This window comes from Lepidochelys olivacea (assembly GCF_965140295.1).
Source record: "Lepidochelys olivacea isolate rLepOli2 genome assembly, chromosome: 2".
Lineage (NCBI taxonomy): Eukaryota > Metazoa > Chordata > Testudines > Cheloniidae > Lepidochelys > Lepidochelys olivacea.
The window spans coordinates 57453090-57466902 of NC_140412.1; the positions used below are offsets into that span (position 1 = coordinate 57453090).

Consider the following 13813-nt stretch of genomic DNA (forward strand, 5'->3'; position numbering starts at 1 on the left):
ATCACCTCTGTAAAATCAGGATGGTAAATACCTTACAGGGTAATTAGATTCAAAACATAGAGAATCCCTCTAGGCAAAACCTTAAGTTACAAAAAGAGACACAGACAGGAATATTCATTCTATTCAGCACAACTTAATTTCTCAGCCATTTAAAGAAATCATAATCTAACGCATATCTAGCTAGATTACTTACTAAGTTCTAAGACTCCATTCCTGTTCTGTCCCTGGCAAAAGCATCACACAGACAGACACAAACCCTTTGTTTTTCTCCCTCCTCCCAGCTTTTGAAAGTATCTTGTCTCCTCATTGGTCATTTTGATCAGGTGCCAGCGAGGTTATCCTAGCTTCTTAACCCTTTACAGGTGAAAGGGTTTTTCCTCTGGCCAGGAGGGATTTTAAAGGTGTTTACCCTTCTCTTTATATTTATGACAATAGGAAACCCCAACATTTTGAAATTTGGTTTGGGTTCAAAATTTTCCAAAAGCAGAGATTCCTGAAATGAGAAAATTTGGAACACTGATCCATGGTGTTTTCAAAAGTTCCAGGACCCAACAGCTGCTGAGTGAAATTGATACGATGCTTGACACTGTCACAGGTGCTCACCTCTTAATAGTTCTGGCACCTGGTGAGCCCGCTGGCCCGTGAGTCTGGAAGCCCCGAGGTCCCAGGGCCCTGGGTAGTCCACATGGCAGGACTGCCCTCAAGCCACAGACCCTCGGAGCTCTGGGATCCTCAGCAGCCCACCAGGAAGGCATGGGTGAAAGTAACTTAAAGGACTTACTGGTACTCCGGAGTCGTGAGCTGCAACCGGAAGAGGTGTGGCCTCATCTGGAAGAGGTGGGGCCTTTAAATACCCAGGCCCTTTAAATCAAGATTTAAAGGCCCTGGGGCTCAGGCTATGGCTGGGAGCCCCAGTCCCTTTAAATCACCCCTGGAGCTACCAACTGCAGAGGCGGCTGAGAGCCCCGGGGCTCAGGGGTGATTTAAAGGGCCTGGGGCTCTGGCCGCTGCTATCACAGCGGAGCTCCAGGCTGTTTAAATCACCGCCAGAGCTCTGCCGCCACTACCCCAGGGCTCTGGCAGCGGGGCTCAGGAGGTGATTTAAAGGGCCCAGGGCTCCGGCTGCTGCAGAGAGCCCTGGGCCCTTTAAATCGCCCGCCTGGGGAAGCAGGTCCGGTCCAGCACAGCGTACTGGCTCTTGCCGGTACGCCATACTGGACCGGACCTGCTTACTTTCACCTCTGTAGGAAGGTTTCCACAATTCAATGGAAGTTAGTCAAACCTGAAGTGCTTTCAGTGAATCGGCATTTTCCAATTAAACTCCATTCTGACTAGCTCTACAAATAATAGAGAAAAGAGACTTGTTTGCAAGTTTCTGAAAGTTGTTTAATGTATTTTCTTTCTGAAAGTTGACCAGCTTGGGAATAGCACTTTTGCTGCTCAACAATCCAATGTCATATTGAGGGGTCTAAGCGGATAAGTTTATGTTGATTCTTCAAACTAGTACATTTTCCTATGGGCTGACACCTTTTATTGTCGAGTCCAGGATTTCACTTTGTAACAAGTCTAACTGATATGGTTTTTTTGTTTGTTTGTTTTTAAAGTAAGTGTAAACTAATACCATGATGATGGGAAACCTAAGTAAAAACAATAATTCTAAGAAGTGTGAACTGCTCTTGTACATCTCAAAAGGATGATAATTCTGAAGCCTAATGACCACATTTAAAGTTATTTCATTGTTGATATACTTCATTGCTGCAAGGCAAAAGTGAAAACCATAATATGATGATCGATCTATTGTGAATGATAGCCTATCTTGGTGTCACAACTAAGTGAAACTTGGGTTGTGGGTATAGCCTGGAGGAGTACCACCCTCTCACTTCCCATGCCCCCTCAATCCTACCCTTGAAGGGCCTAAATTACAAAGAGTTCTCAATCTAGCAACTGCATTCTGAATAGGATGGAATCTTGGAATTATAGGTGGAGAGAGACTATCATAAAAGGAATTATCAAATCCAATCAAAACTGCCACCTCCACACTAATGAAGTGCACTTGATGTGGGGGTTGGGGGAAAATCAAGGAATGTCCAAATTTACAGCAATTCTTATGTGGCTGATAAGATGGCTCTGTTAGTGAAGAAACCTATAGTAAAGGGAACAAGGGGAAAAAAAAGTAGAAACTTCAGAAGTAGTTTGTGTGTGTTCTTTGGTTTCACTCAGGACTCAGTTCCTCCCTTATCTACAATTGCACAATGCCCTTTTCTAGCAACGGAAGTTCTATGTACCTAGCTGGGGGTAAAATTGGGCCCCTGGACCTTTTTTAAAATGCTTCCGTGAGATACACATCATGTTATGTTCCATTTTGTATCTTGTAATTCCAAAAGGAAGTTTGAAGACATTTAAATTCAGTCAACACCAGACAGAAGCTACCTTATTTGTTGTGGTTTTCGTTTTAAAAGGGTCTCAATGGGCCTGACTGTGTCCCCTCACTTGAACCTACATAAATCATAAGTAACTCCACTTAAATGAGTGAGTTCATAGGAGTGGAAAAGCAGCATGAGAGGAAAAATAGGACCCCTAGTGAATGAATTCATCTTTACCTGAAGGCCAAATGTTAGCAGCACCTCTGCCTTCCAAGTCAGAACTGAATCCATATACCAGAATGGTGTTAGGGAGGAGTTGTGCAAGATGTAAAACTGAGATCCTAGCCACTGTTGGTTAATAACTATACCATAGGGTGCTTGAGGTGTTACCCCAAAGGCACTGGCCATATGTCATTTCAGTTAACTACCTTTTGAAAACATTACTTCACTTGTTGCTTTAAATGTTTCACTTTGAGGCATTAACATTGCTATATAGTCTTTTGATAGAGCCAGTAAAATGGCTGCCATAAATCTAAATCCTGTGTGGTAGGGTCATGGGGCACTCTACTCACCGCAGGACAGTACTGCCTCCTGATAGTTCAGGGGATTAGCTCTGCCAGACCAATGCTCCTTCTGGTGGTCGCACTCTCTCTCTTTCCCTCTCTGCAGCTTCTCTCTTGTTCCAGGAACTGCAGCCTTCTCTTTAAGAAAAGGAGTACTTGTGGCACCTTAGAGACTAACATTTATTTGAGCATAAGCTTTCGTGAGCTACAGCATCACTTCTCTTTGTGACTCATCCCCCTGGCCAGGTCACTACATAGTTTCCCCTTCCAGGGGTGTATACGATATAAGTGGGGGAATGGTTCCACCATTGTGGGGAACATTCCTGGCTTATATACTAGAATCATAGAATATCAGGGTTGGAAGGGACCTCAGGAGGTCATCTAGTCCAACCCCCTGCTCAAAAGCAGGACCCATACCCAATTAAATCATCCCAGCCAGGGCTTTGTCAAGCCTGACCTTAAAAACTTCTAAGGAAGGAGATTCCACCACCTCCCTAGGCAACGCATTCCAGTGTTTTACCACTACCCTGGTGGAATTGGCTAGCAGAAGGATCCGAGTCCTCGCTTCCCCCTCCCTTTTACCCAGAGGCCCGCCTAACCTCAAGGGCTGCCCTCCCACTCTTCTGTGTTGCAGTCCTTGTAACCCCAACAAGGTTGGGCCCAGGATTCCTGGGGGCTCAACACCACCCCCCAGTCTTGTCATGGTCACTTACGACGGGGGCTAGGGTGTCCCCACTCCAGGGTACTCTCTCCACACTGGACACTTCCCTGACCCACTGATCATTACATACAGTTCAAAGCAAATACAATTTATGAAACAGCAACCAATTTAAAAAATGGGGAAGGTTAAAGGAAAACATGTAACCCTGCTCTGTGGCCACGGCAGAACCACAAACAGCTGTCTCTGGAATGTAAGGGAAGTTCAGTCTGCACCTCACGTTCCAGGCCTCCTACCCAGGGCCTGGCTGTGCTGCAGGGATGCTGCAGGTTGGACACTTGCTCTCGCGGTGGCCACACGCCCTCAGGCTCTAGGTGGAAGGACCCCTCTTCCCAGCGTCGCCCGTGCCCCGTCGGGGTTATGATCCACCTCCAAGTCTGGCCTGCAAGGTATCTTGGCTGGGGGCATCTCTCTGCGCTGGGCCTGCTGCCCCAGGTCCCCCTCGCTTTCCCCAGCTACTCACCACACCCGACGCCAGACTGCTCCAGCCGCAGCTTCACTCTGCCTCCAGCTCAGCTCCCCAGGCTGCTATTCTAGTTCTCTCTGGCTCTGGCTGCTGCTCTCTCCTTATCTTGGTCTTGCTGTGGCCCAGGCAGCTCCAGCTGACATGGAGGATGGGACCCCAGGCTCCTGACACCCACATTGGCCGGCCTGCCCTGTCAGTCTTGCTGACTTGGAGCATTGGCCTCTCCCCATTGGCCCTGGGGACTGTCAGTCTCAGTGTCTTGATTTCTCATCTTTACCCTTTCTTTTGGTACTGGGAGAGGGCCAACCAAAAAACCACACTAAGTTTCAGTAAGGGCTCAACAGTCCCCTTACACAAAGTCCCTTCTCACCAGCAGCCTCAGGCAGTCTTCCCTTTCACTGCCCCTTGGTGCCCCTTCCTCGGTGGCTGATAGAGGACAGGCTTGGGTTCCCCGACTCTGGGTTCCAGCCTGGGGATCCTACAACACACAGCCAGGGTCTGTTCAGTCCCCAACCTTGCTGCTTACTCCCTGGGCTGCTTCCTACTCTGCATCCTGCAGGGTCTCTTCTCCACCCAAGGGTTGCCAGGCATCCGGTTTTCGACCAGAAAACATCCGGTCAAAAAGGGACCCTAGCAGCTCTGGTCAGCACCGCCAACCGGGCCATTAAAAGTCTGGTCAGCGGTGCAGCGGGGGCCCGGGACTAAGGCCCTGAGTCCTCACCCCCTCCCCCAGCCCAGAGCCGTCTCCTGCACCCCAAATCCCTCATCCCCGGCTCCATCCCAGAGCCCACACCCCCATCTGGAGCCCTCACTCCCCTCCCTCACCCCAACCTCCTGCCCCAGCTAGGTCAAAGTGAGTGAGGGCAGGGGAGAGTGAGCAACAGAGGGAAAGGGGATGCAGTGAGTGGGGACAGGGCCTTGGAGATGGGGCAGGGCAGAAGCAGGGTCACAAGGATGGGGCGGGGCAGGGCAGGGGTGTTCAGTTTTGTACGATTAGAAAGTTGGCAACCCTACACCACCCTGCTCTCTTCAGGGTACACCCTTCCCCCAGGGCCCTACCCCTTCCCTGGGTTCCCACCTTCTCTCTCTACTAAACCACAAACCATCCTCCTGGGTTTATACTAGCTCAGCCCACCTCTGCTCAGGTGAGCTTCCTTCTAATCAAGGCTCTCCACTCAGCCTATATTTCACTTATTTGCTGCTTAACCGGCTAATTGGGCCTGCCTAGCCTAATCCAGCCCTCACAGAAGCAGTGTGAAGAGTACACCTCATTCACTGAGCAATCCCCAAATTCCAAGCTTTGTGCCTCCCACTAGGCCTAAAATTCTTGTTTTCTTTCCACAGCCTTTGGTGAGGCTGGAAATAACTCCAAAATATAAATGCTGTATTCAGATATGCCTAATACTTCATCTATGCAGAGACAAAAAGGTTCAGTTAGTAAAAGGGACCATTTAGGAGCTCCTTCAGGGAGCCACACATACCACCTGAGCAAGAGTACAAAAATGAGTGTCCATATTTATACATACAATGGGGCCCAGTCCCCCTCTGTACAGTCAGCACTTTCATAACCACCAAGTCCCATGTGTTGCCAAGCCAAGTGAGTCTGGGTAGTCTAGTCACTGTTTCCAGGGTACAATTCCAAGCTCAGACCACTTGTCTGATGCCCTTCCTTGGGACATGGGACTCTGCAGTCCAGCTACACTAGATCATGAAACCAGTTCCTCAGACCTCTTGAGAGCACACTCTCCCGCAGAACTGCACCTGTTCTGTGGGGGCTCTGAGCTTCTAGTTTAATCCCTTCAGGGACAACATGGCAGGAAAGCAGGAAACACGGGTTTAGCAAAGGAATTTCTTAAGCACAGTCACTTTACTCATAAAAAGTTACAAATTTTTGAGACATAATAAAAGTCCTGAGGTACACCCTCCCTTAATCTGAGCTTCTGAACACCCCTTCTGTGTTTGTCTGCATTTTGGGCCAGGTAGAGTTTCTCATACTCTCTTTTCTTCTGCACATCCTGTTTCCACATGGTGACATTTGCTCTTCCTACCTCCATTCAGAGCAGCACCCCTTCTTAAGTACAGTCTCTGTCTCCTTTTAGCCATGTTCTCAGCTGGTGAGCTCCAGCCTCCCCACCTCGCAGCCCCAAGGCAGGCTTGCCCCAGCTGTAGAGGGGAGTGAATAACAACAACGTTTCTTGGCACTGGACCAGCAATTGACAGTCATTCAGCATGGATAGCCCCAGTTTGGTCTGTTCTGGCTTCCTTTTTGAGAGGACCTTCAATGGAGGTGTTAAGGTCCTGTCCTGGAATGCAGTGCAGTGACCTTGCATTTGGCAAGTTTCGACACACAATACAAAATAGAGCTGTTAATATAAAATGGAGTTCACAATTTGATAAAGACATATCTTGCTCTGTCACAATACTATATTATCTAAAAGAGTACAAAGGCCCCCTGGCCTGTCCCAAATCAGTATAACTCCTGGCTATTGCTGTGCTCACTAATGCTTGGATGCAGTGTGAACTTAGAATCACAGATCCCAGTCTCTGCTGTGTAGCCAAGTGTCCAAACCCATGGGTTGCTCTGCCTAGGCTATACCCACAGCCTGCTTCCTGGGTCAATCTCTTAACCCTACATTTAGGCATACTCCCTCCACTAACATGTCAGCAGCATGTTCTCCCAGCATAGCCTGCCAATCCCATAATCTTTTCTCAGCATCACCCTAGGCCAAACCCATAATCTTCTCTCAGCGTCACCCCTCTGCCAGCTGATTGGCCCAAAGTCAATCAGGTGGCCTTTAACCAATCCCAAGAACTCACTTAGTGGGGGATGACCCTCCTATCTGGAGCCATAGACCCCTCTTCCAATGAGAGGAATCCTGGCAGCAGGAAGTCAGGAGTGAAATTTCCTTACAATCCTCTAACTAACCATGGTTCTGGGATAGAGGGGCTCGCTCATCTACTGCCCAACCCCGTGAGTTGTTGGGCATGGTGGGTATGGCCAGGCCTTCCATGCGAACATATGCATGGGGAGGTTCTACATTTGGCAGCCAAAAGGAGAAGAACGGGGGGGCTGGCAGGCCTACATTGTGCTCTTGGCACTGTTATGGACTTCTGTGGTGTTTTATAGGCCAAGGCCAAAAAGAAGTCTGTTGGTAGCTATGGAGGAGCTGTGTGATGAAGGCAAGTAGTTACCATTTCAAGACTAAGAATATAGTCCCAAAAAGCATACTGCTTGAACTTTCTAGCCCTCTCTTATGTTCATTTTTAAACTGGTATTTTAGTCTGACTATTTTATACATTCTGACTATTTCTACTGCATTCATGGGGAAATACGGAGATCCTCCAGTGGCAAAAAGATTCCACTGAAGTCCTATAGCTGTTAATTAATTAAAGATTATGTATCCAAGTGATAAAAGTGTGAGATTCGTATTTCAAATATATGGAGTTAAACCCTTCTATTACTGTTGTACTTTTATTACAGTTTTGATTATTTTTTCCATTAGTGCAAGTTTAGATTAATTTTTACTCCTCTTCCAAATTTAAAAAAAAAAACCATATCCAAAATATCTTGTACAAAAAAGCCAAGTTAGAAAGAACAGTTCAGCCATAAAGATAGTATGGGTCCAAATGACATTAGTGGACTTGTACCCACTGTCATCAACTGAATTTGTCCAATAACTGTAAAAACAACTACATTAGAAAAGGGTTAGCTGTTTCAATTGTCCAGTAAAAGAAGACTTAAGGGCTGATTCTGAGAAAACCTGAGACCTATAAAGTTCATATAAAAATAAACTGACTTCATCTGCTCTTAGGATTTTTCAGTACACTATGAATAGAGTCAGTCACTATGAATTCTGGATACTTAGCACCTCTCACTGCATGCTCAGTCCTCCATTAGAAGTAACCTTAATTCCACTGGTTTCAGAGTAACAGCCGTGTTAGTCTGTATTCGCAAAAAGAAAAGGAGTACTTGTGGCACCTTAGAGACTAACCAATTTATTTGAGCATAAGCTTTCGTGAGCTACAGGTCACTTCATCGGATGCATACTGTGGAAAGTTTAGAAGATCTTATTATATACACACAAAGCATGAAAAAAATACCTCCTCCCACCCCACTCTCCTGCTGGTAATAGCTTATCTAAAGTGATCACTCTCCTTACAATGTGTATGATAATCAAGGTGGGCCATTTCCAGCACAAATCCAGGGTTTAACAAGAACGTCGGGGGGGGGGGGGGGGGGAGGAAAAAACAAGGGGAAATAGGCTACCTTGCATAATGACTAAGCCACTCCCAGTCTCTATTCAAGCCTAAGTTAATTGTATCCAATTTGCAAATGAATTCCAATTCAGCAGTTTCTCGCTGGAGTCTGGATTTGAAGTTTTTTTGTTGTAAAATAGCGACTTTCATGTCTGTAATCGCGTGACCAGAGACATTGAAGTGTTCTCCGACTGGTTTATGAATGTTATAATTCTTGACATCTGATTTGTGTCCATTTACTCTTTTACGTACAGACTGTCCAGTTTGACCAATGTATTTCCTTTGTTTTCCTACTCGGTGCTCCCCTGTGCATGTTTATGAAACTTAGGAGAGGACCAAATTAGCTCTAATCTTTAAGGGTGAAATTCACCCCTGTGTAGAAGGTCCACATGAACAAGGAAATGGCCGGATGTGGGCTTTCTGCACAGAGGGTGAATTTTACCTTACATGATTAAATATTCTTATTTGAACGTAATTGTTTTCTCATATAAAATGTTTTTGATCAGATAATTCCTTTTTCCTTATTCTGCTTTGTTTTGTTTTCCTTTATAGAGATATCTGTCAAATGTAGAGATGAAGAGGATTATACACATAATGAACATAGCTGCCATAAAAAGCTGTATGTATAAGAAATTTATTTTAACTGTATTAAATAAAACCTAAAGAGACAAACATTTCAAGGACTAGTCTGTGGCTAATATTGAAAAAAAAATTAAAAATATGTGAAAGGGCATGCAGGTGGTGTGGAGGTGGTAACTGAAGATAACAGCAGAAACCAGGAAAATTTTTAAAATACAGTAGAACCTCAGAGTTACAAACACCAGAGTTAAGAACTAACTGATCAGCCACACATCTCATTTAGAACTGGAAGTACACAATAAGGCAGCAGCAGCCGACCAAAAAAAAAAACAACCAACAACCCGCAAATACAGTATAGTACTGTATTAAACTTAAACTACTAAAAATATAAAGGGAAAGTTTTTTAAAACAAGATAAGGAAACCATTTCTGTGCGTGTTTCATTTGAATTAAGATTGTTAAAAGCAGTATTTTTCTTCTGCATAGTAAAGTTTCAAAGCTGCATTAAGGTTCGGTTGTAAACTTTTAAAAGAACAATCACAATGTTTTGTTCAGAGTTACGAACAACCTCCATTCCTGAGGTGTTGGAGAATATGAGGTTTTACTGTAATAGTCTGTAAAAGGGAATGGCACTCAATGTTGCTTTTAAAAATAATATCCCACAGACATAACCCTGGAGGACATATTTACAGTTCTTTCATGGTAAAAAAAAAAAAAATGTGCTCCTTTATGGTCACAGGTGTTTTATGCATCAGTCTGAGCAGTGGCCTTATTCCAAATTCCAACACAGGAATTGCTTTGCATGCTAAAGTTTCATTTTTAAATGGCCATTGTACAATTTATTTATTCCTCTTTCAGCTTTTAGCCCTTACAACAAGAACAGCTTTGGGTTATCTTAAGCTTTCTCGCTGTATGCACACTAGATTGCTACACATTATTCTTTGTAATTTTTTGTCTTAATAATTACTAGTGCTTTCTTTGTTATCCTGAGCAGCCCTACCAGAAATGGAAACAATAGCTCCAAGGCAGTGGAGGCTATTCACTTTCTTTTCACTGAATAATTGTTTCCTCTCCTGGCTCCAGGGTCTATAGTGACTCATGTGCAGAGCAGCTCATCTTCAGCACCTTTTACATTTTCATGCTTATCTTTAGGAGCAGATGACTTTTCATTTCCATACCTATCACTAATATTCTCTTGACTGTTGTGTATGAGTATAATCATAGATAGATCATAACATAATCTAGATCTTCTATAACTTCTTCTCTACTCAGTTATAATCTTCTTTGCAGGATCTCCACTGCTCTCCCCATTAGCCAGTCTGGCCCCAGTTCAGCAAGGTACTTAAAACATACCTAGCTTTAAGCATGCAGTCCCATTGACTTCAGTGGTACATTGCTGAATCAGGGCTTCTGTCACTAATCAAAGAGAATTACAGGTGTCATCTCTCCTTGCTGAACAACCTGACTGGATGGTGAACCCATTCTAAATGTTGGCCAGCAAACAACCATCCAACATGCTACAATTCTGTAAAAGCTTTAGGTGCTATTAGCTGGCTTTTTGTAGTCCAAGTAATCATAGGATGTTTAGGCTGTCCTCAATCTACAAATACATTCTTTCTCAGAGCGCACAATATGGCTTCACTGACACTTTTTATTATCCAATACTATTTATTATCCAACACTATTACAGAGAACAAGTGTATCTGTTACCTGAATCCTTACTAGTCCAACAGAAGGCTCATACTGGACTGCTGTTTGTTCAGTATATTAGTATCCATTATTTATGGTTTATTCATAACTAGTGTAAGGACCAAGGTTTCATGTGAATGTTTCCGTGTCCTGTTTCAAAACTCAGGCCTATGCATAAGTCAGGTGACCAAGGTCACATGACAGCATCCCAGCTTGTACAGGGGCTGTCTGTTCACTCAGAAGAGGAAACCTACAAGGAGCAGGAAGAATCTAAAATTAGCGAGGATAGTGGTAGGCTAAGGAAGCTTGCCAAGATTCAAGTGGCTCCTAGTGAAGAGAGCTGGGGAGATACCTGCAGGGGAGGCTTTAGGACCTGACTTTGGGACAGAAGTGTGTTCTGTTATGTCCAGTGCTGCAAAACAGAAAGGAATTGTGTGTTACAGGGAGAATTGGGGGAAGTACCACAGCCTGTAAGAGCCAAAGGAATAGTCAATGTATATTTGTTTTGTGATGTAATAAATGAGACTCTAAGAGAGAGAAAGTTATTTTGAAATGCCTGGAAGCATATGAATTCATCCAAGAGGGGACACTGAGGCAAGACTCACCAGATGCTAAGAAAGGGGTTAGCTGATCCCATGGCACTCTGAAGCCTATTTGTTTTTTAAACAGTTTCATCCATCACTAGCATTCACTAACATTCTCATTCTAGGTTACTTAAGGCACTGAAATTTCTCCATAGTTCAAATACAAACTGATTCTTTTTGGTCTGGTATTTTCACATATATCAGGTTTCATGACAGATGTTTTCAGCTGAGCTAAATTTTGATCATGATGACATGATGTGCTATGCCAAATACTTGCTTAGCTTGTGGGTTCCTAGACTTAGTCCCTGTGCAGCTTTTTAGGTGCACAGAGGTTGAAATAGGATTCCTGTGGAACAAGGCACGATTTCTGCAGATGAAAAAAGAACGAGGAGTACTTGTGGCACCTTAGAGACTAACAAATGTATTTGAGCATAAGCTTTCATGGGCTAAAACCCACTTCCTAATGTATTTTCCACTGCATGGATCCAATGAAGATATATATAATTATCGTTATAATTCTTGACATCTGATTTCTGTCCATTTATTCTTTTACGTAGAGACTGTTCGGTTTGGCCAGTGTACATGGCAGGGGGGCATATATCACACTGGTAGCTGTGCAGGTGAACGAGCCTCTGATAGAGTGGCTGATGTGATCACAAGAATTATAACATTCAAAAACCAGTCGGAGAACACTTCAATGTCCCTGGTCACTCAATTACAGACCTAAAAGTTGCAATATTACAACAAAAAAACTTCAAAAACAGACTCCAATGAGAGACTGCTGAATTGGAATTAATTTGCAAAATGGACACCATTAAATTAGGCTTGAATAAAGACTGGGAGTGGATGGGTCATTACACAAAGTAAAACTATTTCCCCATGCTTATTTCCCCCCCCTACTGTTACTCACACCTTCTTTTCAACTGTTGGAAATGGGCCATTCTCCTGCTGATAATAGCTCACCTTAATTGATCACTCTCATTATAGTGTGTATGGCAACACCCATTTTTTCATGTTCTGTGTGTGTGTATATATCTTCCTACTGTATTTTCCACTGCATGAATCTGATAAAGTGGGTTTTAGCCCACAAAAGCTTATGCTCAAATAAATTTGTTAGTCTCTAAGGTGCCAAAAGTACTCCTCGTTCTTTTTGCTGATACAGACTAACAGCGCTCCCACTCTGAAACCTGTCACAGATGAAAAAGCCATTTGATATATTGTACTGTTTGAGAAGTAATATGTGATCCCATAATTAAAGACTTCATTGTAAGGCATTGGCACAAGGGGGCAGAATTAAAGTTGAGCGACAACCTTAATTTTGGGTTTCACAGTAGCAGCAGTGTTAGTCTGTATTCACAAAAAAGAAAAGGGAGTACTTGTGGCACCTTAGAGACTAACAAATTTATTTGAGCATAAGCTTTCGTGAGCTACACCTCACTTCATCGGATGCATTCAGTGAAAAATACAGTGGGGAGATTTATATACATACAGAACATGAAACAATAGGTGTTACCATACACACTGTAACCAGAGTGATCACTTAAGGTGAGCTATTACCAGCAGCAGAGTGGGGGGGGGGGAAATACCTTTTGTAGTGATAATCAAGGTGGGCCATTTCCAGCAGTTGACAAGAACGTCTGAGGAACAGTCGGGGGTGGAGGGGGAATAAACATGGGGAAATAGTTTTACTTTGTGTAATGACCCATCCACTCCCAGTCTCTATTCAAGCCTAGGTTAATTGTATCCAGTTTGCAAATTAATTACAATTCAGCAGTCTCTCCTTGGAGTCTGTTTTTGAAGTGTTTTTATTGAAGAATTGCAACTTTTAGGTCTGTAATTGAGTGACCAGAGAGATTGAAGTGTTCTCCAACTGGTTTTTGAATGTTCTAATTCTTGACATCTGATTTGTGTCCATTTATTCTTTTACATAGAAACTCCTGAGGAAACTACAATCCATCGGTGATCTTCCTGAAAACACCATCCTGGCCACTACGGATGTAGAAGCCCTCTACACCAACATTCCACGCAAAGATGGACTACAAGCCGTTGGGAACAGTATCCCTGATAATGTCATGGCAAACCTGGTGGCTGAACTTTGAGACTTTGTCCTCACCCATAACTATTGCACATTTGGGGACAACGTATACGTTCAAATCAGCGGCACTGCTATGGGTACCCGCGTGTCCCCACAGTCTGCCAACATTTTTATGGCTGACTTAGAACAACGCTTCCTCAGCTCTCATCCCCTAATGCCCCTACTCTAGTTGCGCTACATTGATGACATCTTCATCATCTGGACCCAAGGAAAAGAAGCCCTTGAGGAATTCCACCACAATTTCAACAATTTCCATCCCACCATCAACCTCAGCCTGGACCAGTCCACACAAGAGATCCACTTCCTGGACACGACAGTGCTAATAAGCGATGGTCACATAAACACCACCCTATACCGGAAACCTACTGACCGCTATTCCTACCTACATGCCTCCAGCTTTCACCCTGACCACACCACATGATCCATCGTCTACAGCCAAGCTCTGCGATACAACCGCATTTGCTCCAACCCCTCAGACAGAGACAAACACCTACAAGATC

The 13813-nt window shown here is 44.1% G+C and overlaps 1 long non-coding RNA gene across 1 annotated transcript in view; it reads left to right on the forward strand.

Moving 5' to 3' along the window:
• The window catches only part of LOC311517307, a 34678-nt gene extending 21096 nt beyond the window's left edge, over positions 1–13582 (forward strand). Inside the window, exons 2-3 of the long non-coding RNA XR_014710656.1 lie at positions 8920–8986; positions 13150–13582. This is a non-coding gene — a long non-coding RNA (uncharacterized lncRNA). The remainder of the gene's footprint in view (positions 1–8919; positions 8987–13149) is intronic.
• The last annotated feature ends 231 nt before the right edge of the window (positions 13583–13813 follow it).